Here is a 13,168-nt window from a genome sequence, read left to right as displayed (position 1 = left end):
TATGCCTCTACATCCTTACATTTATCCTCTAGCCATCCCTGCTTAGCCATTTTGCACTTCCTGTCGATCTCATTTTTGAGACGTTTGTATTCCTTTTTGCCTGCTTCATTTACTTCATTTTTATATTTTCTCCTTTCATCAATTAAATTCAATATTTCCTCTGTTACCCAAGGATTTCTACTAGCCCTCGTCTTTTTACCTACTTGATCCTCTGCTGCCTTCACTACTTCATCCCTCAAAGCTACCCATTCTTCTTCTACTGTATTTCTTTCCCCCATTCCTGTCAATTGTTCCCTTACGCTCTCCCTGAAACTCTGTACAACCTCTGGGTCTTTCAGTTTATCCAGGTCCCATCTCCTTAAATTCCCACCTTTTTGCAGTTTCTTCAGTTTTAATCTACAGGTCATAACCAATAGATTGTGGTCAGAGTCCACTTCTGCCCCTGGAAATGTCTTACAATTTAAAACCTGGTTCCTAAATCTGTCTTACCATTATATAATCTATCTGATACCTTTTAGTACCTCCAGGGTTCTTCCATGTATACAACCTTCTTTCATGATTCTTGAACCAATTGTTAACTATGATTAAGTTATGCTCTGCACAAAATTCTACCAGGCGGCTTCCTCTTTCATTTCTTACCCCCAATCCATATTCACCTACTACGTTTCCTTCTCTGCCTTTTCCTACTACCGAATTCCAGTCACCCATGACTAGAGTACCCTAGCCACAGAAATTACTAAAGATTAGTTCAAATGGTTCAAACGGCTCTGAGCACTATGGGACTTAACATCTGAGATCACCAGTCCCCTAGAACTTAGAACTACTTAAACCTAACTAACCTAAGGACATCAGACATATCCACGCCCGTGGCAGGATGCGAACCTGCGACCGTAGCGGTAGTGCGGTTCCCGACTGAAGCGCCTAGAACCGCTCGGCCACAACAGCCTGCTAAAGATTAGTATCCGTCGCCTTCTCCACATGTTCTTGTTGTTGTTTGGATCTTAAGTCCGAATATTTCAACTCTCCATACTGCTATATAGTGCAAAACCTTTTCATTTCTGGATAACTTTTGAAACCGCCATCCATTTGAGACTGCTTACTGTACTCGTTTCTCCTTCTCTCCCTACAGCTTTCATCCCCACATATCCCTCCAATACTAGACCGCCGATTCCTCAACGTCTCAGAATGTGTCCTATCAGCTGATCGCTTCTATAAGCCAATTTATGCCACCAGTGCCTTTTCTCCCTAATTTAATTCACAAACTCGACATCGTTACACAATCTAATTAAGTATGCTTTATCATTCTTCCATTGCATAACATTTAAAGAGGTTCTATTCTCTTCCTGTCTCAAACACTTACTATCCACGTTTCACTTCCTTGCTTCTGTACAAGGCTAAACTCCAGACAAATGCCTTCAGGAAAGACTTGGTAACACTTAAATTTATGTTCAGTGTACATAAAATAGCTCTCTTTCAGAAACGCTTTTCTTACCATTCTCATTCTACATTTTATACGCTCTCTACTTCTATCACTACACAATACTTTGCTGCCGAAGTAGCAAAACATATTTTCTACGTTAAGCGCCTTATTTCCTAATTTAATTCCTTTAGCGCCACCTTTTAAATTGACTTTATTCCACTAACGTTGCTTTGCTTTTGTTAATGTTCTTCTTATATCCTCCTTTCAAGACACTGTCCACTCCGTTCAACTCCACTTCGCCGGCCGGAGTGGCCGAGCGCTTCTAGACGATACAGTCTGGAACCGCGCGACCGCTACGGTCGCAGGTTCGAATCCTGCCTCGGGTATGAATGTGTGTGATGCCCTCAGGTTCGTTAGGTTTAAGTAGTTCTACGTTCTAAGGGACTGATGACCTTAGAAGTTAAGTTCCATAGTGCTGGGAGCCATTTGAGCCAACTCCACTTCCAACTACTTCATTGGTTTTGACACAATTGCAACGTCATCCCCAAACCGCAGAGTTTTTGTTTCTTCTTCCTGAACTTTAATTCCCTGTTCAAATTCCTCCTTACTTTCCTTCACAGCTTGCTCAGCGTACTGATCGAATACCTTGTGGGATACGTAAAGCCCTGTCATCCTCCCATCTCTACCACTGCTTTCTTTCCGTGCATTTTGACGTTTATAACCGCCACCCGCTTTCTGCACAAGTTGTAAACAATCTTTCGCTCCCTGTATTTTGTTCCTGCTACCTTTAGAAATTCAAACAGATTATACCAGCCAACGGTTAACGGCCATGCCTGGCAGGACCTGTTCGGATGGAGTTCCAGTTTTATTCCAGACAATGCTGTCTAAAGCTTTCTCAAAACCTATAAATTCTATAGACATGGGTTTGCCTTACCTTAACCTGTCTGCTAACATAGTCGTAGGATCAATATTGCCTCACGTGTTCCCACATTTCTCCGGAACGTAACATATCTTTGACAGACACAGTTTATTCTCACAGTGCCTAGTTTTATTCACGTGTGCAAACTTTACTGTTTAGAATTTTATTTAGTCATTTTGCATACACTGAATCACAGGTAATTTTACTTGGGGTATTTATTCTTTTAAAATTTGATTTGCAATTTTATGGAGAAGCTATATTCTATTAGCCTTGTGTATTGGAACTGCAAGTCATGTATTGTGACGTAACGCGTTGTAGCACTGTTCACTGTACTGCACAGTACAGAATTTCACTGGAGAGTTTCTTTGGTATACAGTTCTACATTTTCAATTTTTTTTTGGTAAAAGTTAATACAGTTACACGGTTTCAGTTGTATCTGGCGACTCTTCTTATCAATAGCGTTTACTTAATTTCACAACTTGCATTATTTAGGCTCACATACAACACAGACACAAATGAATGTTTAAGGATAGGATTTTAGTTTAGTTTACCACAACAGCATACAAGGGCAACATAAAACACAACAGTTACAAAGGCACTTTATCCGAATCTCTCTCTGTTGGCATGACGACACATTTCCCATTGAGAATGACATCTTTTTTCTTCGTACAGACCTTTATTTCAAGCCTATCGGACAGACGTTTCTTGCAAACGTCTGTTTTAACCTGTATCACAACTTTATCTCTAATTGCACACATTTGCTTTATTGGTACATTTTCTTCCTCCAATGGCTTCAAGGGTATTTGTTCTTCTGGAAGAAGTTCTTCTAACCTGACAACATCTGTTTTGTACAGGACTGTCATCAGCGGCTTATTGTTACAGAGTGGTTTAATAGTTTCAAACAAGTTTTCTGAGTACGGTACCGTTTCATAATGTAAAGAACTGTTACTGTAGAAATCCAGACGGTTCCATACTCAAAACATTTATGTCAACTGAGCTTGGCCGCGGAAGCCTACGCAGTTATATATAGCAATATACACTCCTGGAAATGGAAAAAAGAACACATTGACACCGGTGTGTCAGACCCACCATACTTGCTCCGGACACTGCGAGAGGGCTGTACAAGCAATGATCACACGCACGGCACAGCGGACACACCAGGAACCGCGGTGTTGGCCGTCGAATGGCGCTAGCTGCGCAGCATTTGTGCACCGCCGCCGTCAGTGTCAGCCAGTTTGCCGTAGCATACGGAGCTCCATCGCAGTCTTTAACACTGGTAGCATGCCGCGACAGCGTGGACGTGAACCGTATGTGCAGTTGACGGACTTTGAGCGAGGGCGTATAGTGGGCATGCGGGAGGCCGGGTGGACGTACGGCCGAATTGCTCAACACGTGGGGCGTGAGGTCTCCACAGTACATCGATGTTGTCGCCAGTGGTCGGCGGAAGGTGCACGTGCCCGTCGACCTGGGACCGGACCGCAGCGACGCACGGATGCACGCCAAGACCGTAGGATCCTACGCAGTGCCGTAGGGGACCGCACCGCCACTTCCCAGCAAATTAGGGACACTGTTGCTCCTGGGGTATCGGCGAGGACCATTCGCAACCGTCTCCATGAAGCTGGGCTACGGTCCCGCACACCGTTAGGCCGTCTTCCGCTCACGCCCCAACATCGTGCAGCCCGCCTCCAGTGGTGTCGCGACAGGCGTGAATGAAGGACGAATGGAGACGTGTCGTCTTCAGCGATGAGAGTCGCTTCTGGCTTGGTGCCAATGATGGTCGTCTGCGTGTTTGGCGCCGTGCAGGTGAGCGCCACAATCAGGACTGCATACGACCGAGGCACACAGGGCCAACACCCGGCATCATGGTGGGGGAGCTATCTCCTACACTGGCCGTACACCACTGGTGATCGTCGAGGGGACACTGAATAGTGCACGGTACATCCAAACCGTCATCGAACCCATCGTTCTATCATTCCTAGACCGGCAAGGGAACTTGCTGTTCCAACAGGACAATGCACGTACGCCTGTATCCCGTGCCACCCAACGTGCTCTAGAAGGTGTAAGTCAACTACCCTGACCAGCAAGATCTCCGGATCCGTCCCCCATTGAGCATGTTTGGGACTGGATGAAGCGTCGTCTCACGCGGTCTGCACGTCCAGCACGAACGCTGGTCCAACTGAGGCGCCAGGTGGAAATGGCATGGCAAGCCGTTCCACAGGACTACATCCAGCATCTCTACGATCGTCTCCATGGGAGAATAGCAGCCTGCATTGCTGCGAAAGGTGGATATACACTGTACTAGTGCCGACATTGTGCATGCTCTGTTGCCTGTGTCTATGTGCCTGTGGTTCTGTCAGTGTGATCATGTGATGTATCTGTGTCAATAAAGTTTCCCCTTCCTGGGACAATGAATTCACGGTGTTCTTATTTCAATTTCCAGAAGTGTAGTTTATGCATATGTATAACGTAAAGCACAGCTGTGTGGGCATGGGTAAGGGCATTTCTGCATCGTTACGTTCTTGAAGACGATGATCCAGAATTCCAGAAGTTTCATTTGAGGCACTGGTAGTACGTGTGAACAACATACGAGGATAGTTATTTGGTTGTGAAAGCATACAGTTCAAAAACGACATCTGATACTGTAATCCTATAATAAAGCTGTATTTTCCAAAACTGTAAAACCACAAAAAATGATTTCTCTTGTAAACGGAACAACACAAGGTATCCTTCTCAAGTGTTGTCACACTTGTTCCAGATACTGCAGATTCCGATCTCGTCATCTTAAAATGTTTACCTTGTTTACATCTGTATAGTGTCATCGAATTTTATTGGGAGTACATAATCCTTTGCAAAATAGTCTATAGGGCGGTTTGCCATATTCTGCTCATCCAGTGCCAATTTGAATCTTTGTCTTACAGAACACCATAATATCAGTAAAAGAAGGATGCATACCGTCTAGCTTCGGAAAATCCTGTATAATTTGCGACAGCCTTACGCATATAGAACTACTTTATTCATTACTTTTTGTACTTTTTATCAATAGCAGCTCGGCGCCGTCCGTTATATTTTCGAGTTGATAATATCTATAAAATCCTTTGCTGGTGGTATGACAGCAATATGTTTAATTCTAGAACACTGAAGGAGGGAACATGTTATATTGTATTAAATCACAGCAAACTTTTCTGTTCCATAATTTACTCAAAGGAAGTAATAATGTATAGTTTATGGCCGGCCGCAGTGGCCGAGCGGTTGTAGGCACTGCAGTCTGGAACCCCACCACCGCTACGGTCGCAGGTTCGAATCATGCCTCGGGCATGGACGTGTGTGATGTCCTTAGGTTAGTTAGGTTTAAGTAGTTCTAAGTTCTAGGGGAGTGATGAACTCAGAAGTGAAGTCCCATAACGCTCAGAGCCATTTGAACCATTTTTTAATAGTTAATGCACTAGTTAAGCATAATTTTAAGGTCTCCAGTGCTATGTCACATACAAAATAAGTATAACATATAAAGATGGCATCTGTTCTTTCTGACATGTCCGAAAGAACAGATGCCATCTTCATATGGTTAAGGCTAAGCGGCTGATGACCTTCTTCAGTGCCGATATACAGGAACTGCCTGAACTCTTACGGGACTCGGTGGACAGTCTGCCGCGAGTAATGGGTATAATGACAGGGCCACTACGAATGTAGTGTGTGGACTATTAGTTGAGAATGTGGGTCTCACGGGGAGCATGCCAGAGATAAATCACTGCGGTGGCATTATTCTCTGTGCCCTCGGTGGCTCAGATGGATAGAGCGTCTGCTACGTAAGCATGAGATCCCGGGTTCGAGTCCCGGTTGGGGCACACATTCTCAACTGCCCCCCTTGGTGTGTATCAACCCCTGTGAGCAGGTAATGGTATTGATTTAATTGAAAGGCGTATAAAATACCATGTTTCACACCGTATACTGACAATACAAGATTGGCGGGAAACGCGAAATGGTACAACGTCCTATCGTAAATTTTAGGAATGTTTATTAATCTAGGATCAAATGGTTCAAATGGCTCTGAGCACTATGGGACTTAACTTCTGAGGTCATCAGTCCCCTAGAACTTAGAACTACTTAAACCTAACTAACCTAAGAACATCACACACATCAATGCCCGAGACAGGATTCGAACGTGCTACTACAGCGGTCGCACGGTTCCAGACTGTAGTGCCTAGAACCGCTCGGCCACCGCGGCCGGCTATTAATCTAGGATTAATATTACTTTTTTGTCAGCAGTTCCAACAAATTACAAAAGATTACTTTGTTATCAGAAGATGCCGCAACAGTTCACTTCATTCCACGTTCTACTCACCCTCCAGACCGCCAATATTTTCCGGAAACCGGAGTTCATTGGCATCATGAATATGTCCACAAACTTATGTGTGTTCCGTAACAGGTTCTGACGCTATAAAAGCCCCTAACTAAATGTAAGTCTACGTATGGTGACGTGTTTGTGGATCCATTACGGTAGCCACCGAGCGCTGGAGCAATTCACTCTACGGAGGCCACAGGTGTCGAGCACGTCCTTCGCCGAACAAACCTTGGAGGCGTAATCGGCTTAGCGCCTGACGCCGTACCACACAAACACGTGATTTTGTTACGAGTTGACTGGGGAGGCGCCTCGCTGTTTGCGGAGGCACGCTGCCCTCCGCCAGCCACCCCCGCACCCCCTCGCCGCCTACACCGCACTCGCCGCCACCCCCGCACACACACACATCGGCTCGACCCTCCAAACAGGCAGCCGTCCACACGGCGCCGACACAGTTTGTCGACGACGCGTAAACAGAGCGGCGAAGCGGAGAGCACTCGCGCGGAAACAGCGCGGGACGCGAGCGCACGCACGAGCGTACAGTGGCGGGCGTTACTGCGCGCCGGCCGGCAATCGCAGCGCGCGTACCCGCCGTGATAATGACGACAGATTGGCGCACAGTGGCGACGTATTAATGACGCGCTGTGTGGCCGTCATCAGGAGCTCGGTACACTGGCAAATTCCGCAATTAACTGCTCACCGACGGACTGATGAACGCGGTAATCAGCTCGGGCCTTGGCTGGCCCTGTAGCCCATTTACGACGCTGGTTGCTAGATTTGGTGCTTACCGAACCGTGGACATTGTCATTTTATGTTGAACGTCCCATGCTGCGGCTGAAAGGTCCCGTGGTCCACTTTTCTCGTTGGCAGACGGATATCACAACAAGTTTACTTAAAAACATTTTTATAGTTATTATTTTCCCTACACGACACGCAGCCAGTATTGTATTAAATACGAGGAGTAATCATAAAGCTTTAATTATCTATCCAGAAAAATATATTTACATAATAAATATTTTGTTTGTTTTCAGGTACGTCTTTTTCATTCTTAATACAGTTTCAAACACACAGTCTTCAGTGCCATAGCTACGGCTAGAGTAACCAAAAGAAAATGGCGCTGCCCATTGATAAATTCGAGTGTGTACAAGGGTAGTTCAAAATGGTTCAAATGGCTCTGAGCATTATGAGACTTAACTTCTGAGGTCATCAGTCGCCTAGAACGTAGAACTAATTAAACCTAACTAACCTAAGGACATCACACACATCCATGCCCGAGGCAGGATTCGAACCTGCGACCGTAGCGGTCGCTCGGTTCCAGACTGTAGCGCCTAGAACCGAGCGAACCGGTCGCTCGGTTCCAGACTGTAGCGCCTAGAACCACATGGCCATTCCGGCCGGCGTACAAGGGTAGTCATAAAGTTTTAATTATTACCTCGAAAACATGAAGTTACGTAAGAGGCGTGTTTTTTAAGTAAGTACCGTTTTAAAATTGAAAAAAGATGTTCTAAGATATCTCAATAATTTTATTTTTACGTGAAACCTTGTACCTTAATCTATGCACTGATTCCATTACAGTCTCATTCTTCCTTGTTTACGTTGTGTACTGCGTGTTTAAGATGACTCCCATAATCGTGAGTCCCGCCGCCTGTGAAGTACGGGCTGTTATAAGATTTCTTAGTGCTGAAGGCCTAAAAGCGATCGATATTCACCGTGAGATCTGCGCAGTTAACGGAGAAAACATTATGAGTAACGGAATGGTAAGAAAGTGGGTGAGAGCATATAAAGATGGCCTCACAAATGTGCATGATGTACAATGGAGTGGGCGTCCTTCGGCCATTAATGAAAGTTTGGTGCAGGAACTGGACAATAAGGTGAGAGAAAACAGACGCTTTACTATTTCCTCCTTGCGGGATGACTTTCATAATGTTTCTCGTAGTGTTTTGTATGGCATTGTGACCGAGGACTTGAATTACCGAAAATTGTGCGCACGTTGGGTACCGAAAATGTTGACGGATGTGCACAAAACCAAACGTATAGACAGTGCATTGACTTTCATTGAGCGGTACCACAACGACGGTGATGATTTCTTAAGCCAAATTGTTACGGGCGATGAAACATGGGTGGCCTACGTCACACCAGAATCAAAGCAACAGCCATGGAAGTTGAGCAAGGGCATCGTTTTGCTGCAAGACAATGCCCGTCCGCATGTGGCGTATCAGACCAAAGATCTCATCACATCTTTTCGATGGGTAACTCTAGATCATCCTCCGTACAGCCCCGATCCTGCGCCCAGTGACTACTACCTGTTCCTGCACTTGAAGAAATACCTCGGCGGTCAGCGTCTTCAAGACGATGATGAAGTCAAAATAGTGTTGATGCAGTGGTTAACAAGTCAGGCGGCAGACTTCTATGAGGAGGTTATTCAAAAACTGTCTCAACCTTATGACAAGTGCCTCAATATTGACGGAAATTATGTTGAAAAGTAGGTACAGGCTTTCATGTGAAAATAAAATTATTGAGATATGTTAGCATGTGTTTTTTAATTTCAAAACGGTACTTATTTAAAAAACACGCCTCGTATTTAATTTTCTGTTTGTTTGAGCGTATTTGTATTCTGTTGTTGTAAACATTCGAATCCCAGCATCACAGTAGCCCGCTACGCCTCTATAGATCCAAATTCCATCTATTATTTTTCTAATATAGTGAATTGCTTCTTAACTTTGACTGTCGCTCACTGGAGTCTTAATCATTTTATTTACGTATATCTCCTGCTCAAAACAGCTCTGATGTTTTACGAATATTGATATTTGAGAATGATTCAGAGGGCTCTGAGCACTATGGGACTTAACATCTGAGGTCATCAGTCCCCTAGACGTAGAACTACCTAAACCTAGCTAACCTAAGGCATCACACACGTCCACGCCCGAGGCAGGATTGGAACCTGCGACCGTAGCAACCGCGTTGTTCCGGACTGAAGCGCCTAGAGCCGCTCGGCCACAGCGGCTGGAATTTGAGAATGAATTTTCTTACTCTGCGTATGTTACTTCTTGTACGCTCAATGAAACTGTTACAGTAATTCCGACGTAATCGGTATCACATTATCTGTAGAAGCAAGAAATCTTTTTTTTTTCAGTCGTGGTCTAATGGCTAACGAAATCAGCCGAACATCTGCCGTTGCTTCTGGTGTGCGTTTTACTCGTATATTCTTTCTTCATCTTTATCTATTAGTATCTCTTCGTTTCTTGTTTCATTTTTGCATTTATTTCTTGGCGACCTTATTTAGCTCCATAAGATTTGGGGAGCAGAAATTCTGTGCGATATGATTACCACGAACATTTTCTCTCTTGCTCAAAAAAAAAAAAAAAAAAAAAAAAAACACACATACACAGAGAGAATGTTCTAAGACGGTTTACAATCTGCCTTCTTGTATTGAGCAAACATTACGAGTACACTGGACGTAGTAAAATTATAAGGATTATAAATTAAAACAGCAAACAGCTACCAATAAGATTTAAGTAATGTTATTTAAAGAAAACCAATACAGGTTTAGAGATTATTACAAATCCATTTTCATATGGTTCTTACAGATTTTATTGTTTCCCTGTTGCGGCCTCGTTCTGTAGTCATTTTCAATTTTGTGCTGTGCTGTATAAATTTATGTTGTACATTTTGAATTTTCCACGTTTTACCACGTACACTATGTGAGTACTGTTAAATTCTCGGGAAACTGCTTGAACACACACCATATTACGTTTAAAGGTAGCACACACGCAGAACGTGGCCCAGCTTCACAAAAACCATTATTTCTCAGTATTCCGTGGCAGTTAATGTGTTCGAGTCGAGTACAGGGGAACTCAGAGGTACAGGAAGTGTCGCAAGTTCCAGCACCTGTCTGTACAGAGTGGGAATAAAAGGTTGTTTTATTGATGTCCATGCGCCGGCCGGAGTGGCCAAGCGGTTCTAGGCGCTACAGTCTGGAACCGCGTGACCGATACGGTCGCAGGTTCGAATCCTGCCTCGGGCATGGATGTGTGTGATGTCCTTAGGTTAGTTAGGTTTAAGTAGTTCTAAGTTATAGGGGGCTGATGACCTCAACAGTTAAGTCCCATAGTGCTCAGAGCCATTTGAACCATTGATGTCCCTGCTTTGGAAATGTCTCTGTTCACAAAACAGTCCTGCTTGACTGAGAGAGACATGCTTTTGTTTCACGCAGTGTCAAACACATGGCGTGTAGCGAACGTAAGAATGTGGTTTCGTGGTCAACGCCTGTTTCAAAACATTACGCCGGTTTCCACCGTACAGCAAACTCCCTTCTTCGAAAGTTCACAGTGTTAACAGGGACTTTGCACACTCTATGGTACGTGCTCGGGACACAGCTACTGTCGTCCAGCGGCCGTACAGTGTGTCACCGAGCTCCTTGCCACTGCAGAGACCAACCGCCAACTGGCTGATCGCTGTGTTTCCGTTTGGTGTTGGGCCTGTGTTGGGCTGTGGAGGCCTTTGCACAATGCACCGTAACCAACACATAGCGCTGCTACCTGTTTTCATGGTACTTTTGTGGAAAAACGGGTACTGAAATCGACAAGGGAAATTAATTGTGAGACCCCTTCATCAAGTACCACAAATTGAGGCTACTTGGACCCAATTTGTGCATTTCCTACCAAGCGATATAAAATCAGTAATTTTTCTGATATGGTAATTTTTTTTATACTTTGTATTTTTACAGTACGCCTTCTTTAGCTCTGTTTCAGATAGGGTTAACAGACGTCCTCTTTTAAACGGACGTGTCCTCTTCTTTTGGGCCCAAAAATGGCGCAGAAGGACTTTTAGGAAAACGCAGAAATGACCTCTTTTTTTAATTGGACAACTGCTTCAACTTTACAGCGTGGAAATAGAACTCTGTCAACTCTCACGATCGTAAACTCTGACGAATTTAACCTTTCTCCAAACAATATGATATTGTAGATATGAAAGCTACAGACAGTAGTAACCATGCTTCTGTGAAATTATTTGCAATTCCTGTTCAATACTATGACGTTAAAATTGGGACGAATTCAAACAAAGGCACCGGCCAGAGTGGCCAAGCGGTTCTAGGCGCTTCAATTTGGAACCGCGCGACCGCTACGGCCGCAGGTTTGAATCCTGCCTCGTCATGGAAGTGTGTGATGTCATTAGGTTAGTTAGGTTTAAGTAGTTCTAAGTTCTAGGGGACAGATGACCTCAAATGTTAAGTCCCACAGTACTCAGAGCCATTTGAACCATCAAACAAAGGCAACAAAACTTAAAAACACTCCACATAAAAAATCTGAAAAAAGTTACATTTTACATATGTAATATTCTTAGAAGTAGAGGTATTGATAACAAATGTGTTGCTTTTTATGGGAGTAATACCACAACAAATTTTGGAGAAATTGGTGGAAATGGTAAGACGTCGGGAACTAGTGCTTTTGCCCACCCGAAAACATTTTAAATGATATATTTTTAGGAGTAGGCTGCCCTACTCACGTTTTACGTGACAGTATTCAACATGGTATTGATGCAGGACTTACGTTAGATGTTGATTCCATAATATCAAAAGTGTTTCATTATTTTCCACGGTACATACTGAAAGTCTTCAGAATTTTTGTGACTTTTTAGATGTACAACATAGACAAATACTGAGTCCTTCTAAGGCTAGATGGCTGTCTCTTCGCTCTTTTGCTGCAAGACTAGTTGAAATGTTGACATAAAAGTTTTCTGGGTATGATATCGCGTTATATTGTACAAAACTGCTGCTGGAGAAAACAAACGTTTCGGCCACAGATGTAGCGGCCTTCTTCTGTGTCTACTGGTGCGTTCTATTTATGCAGTGTCCCTTATATTTTGTTATTACTGTTCACTGTGCATGCCGTTGCGTCATAATTTTGTAAAGATAGTTCGTTTCATTGGTCACTTAAGGAAGAAGGTGAGGGATATTAATAGGTTACTGCGGTGGACGGAGAGCGTAACCTCTGTTGTCTATTGGCTCTTGTATTATGTGCCGAGATTGGTGGTCACCAGCGAATGAGAAGTTGGTTGTTCATCAAATGCTAGACGTCGTCCGCGCGACGGCAGTTACTCGCCGGTAATGCTCGCGCCTCGTGTTGACTGTGCTCTCCATTGGGCTGTGATTGCTGGCAGCCAAGATTAGGCAAGCCTGAATCCATTCTCTCTATTCATGTCCTTAGGGTGCTTAAGTATTTCGATAGCCTGTCTGATTTTGCGTTTCGTCATATCCAGCTGCTTGGCCAACACACAAGCTTCGCTGAATTTTATTTATTTCCCACAGTCGTGCTGATGTTCTGTCACTGCAAATTTGTTGTGTTGCCCTAGACCAGGGGCTAGCAAACGTTGCACGCGGCTCACGAGCGCACAGCGCTGCACGTGTGCTGCTCGCGTGCAATCGTCGAATGGGGCAGTGGCGACAGCCGGCAGGTTGCGGCAGTGTAGTACAAGGCTAAGCCACGGACGTTAA

The 13,168-nt window shown here is 44.3% G+C and overlaps 1 non-coding gene across 1 annotated transcript; it reads left to right on the top strand.

Annotated features, from left to right (window-relative positions):
• The first annotated feature begins 6,106 nt into the window (after positions 1 to 6,106).
• Trnat-cgu (transfer RNA threonine (anticodon CGU)) lies at positions 6,107 to 6,181 on the top strand. The gene has a single exon. It is a non-coding gene; the product is annotated as a tRNA-Thr (tRNA).
• Positions 6,182 to 13,168: the final 6,987 nt, after the last annotated feature.

This window comes from Schistocerca cancellata, chromosome 3, assembly GCF_023864275.1.
Source record: "Schistocerca cancellata isolate TAMUIC-IGC-003103 chromosome 3, iqSchCanc2.1, whole genome shotgun sequence".
NCBI classification, from domain to species: domain Eukaryota; kingdom Metazoa; phylum Arthropoda; class Insecta; order Orthoptera; family Acrididae; genus Schistocerca; species Schistocerca cancellata.
This window is presented reverse-complemented; position numbering and strand designations above follow the sequence as displayed.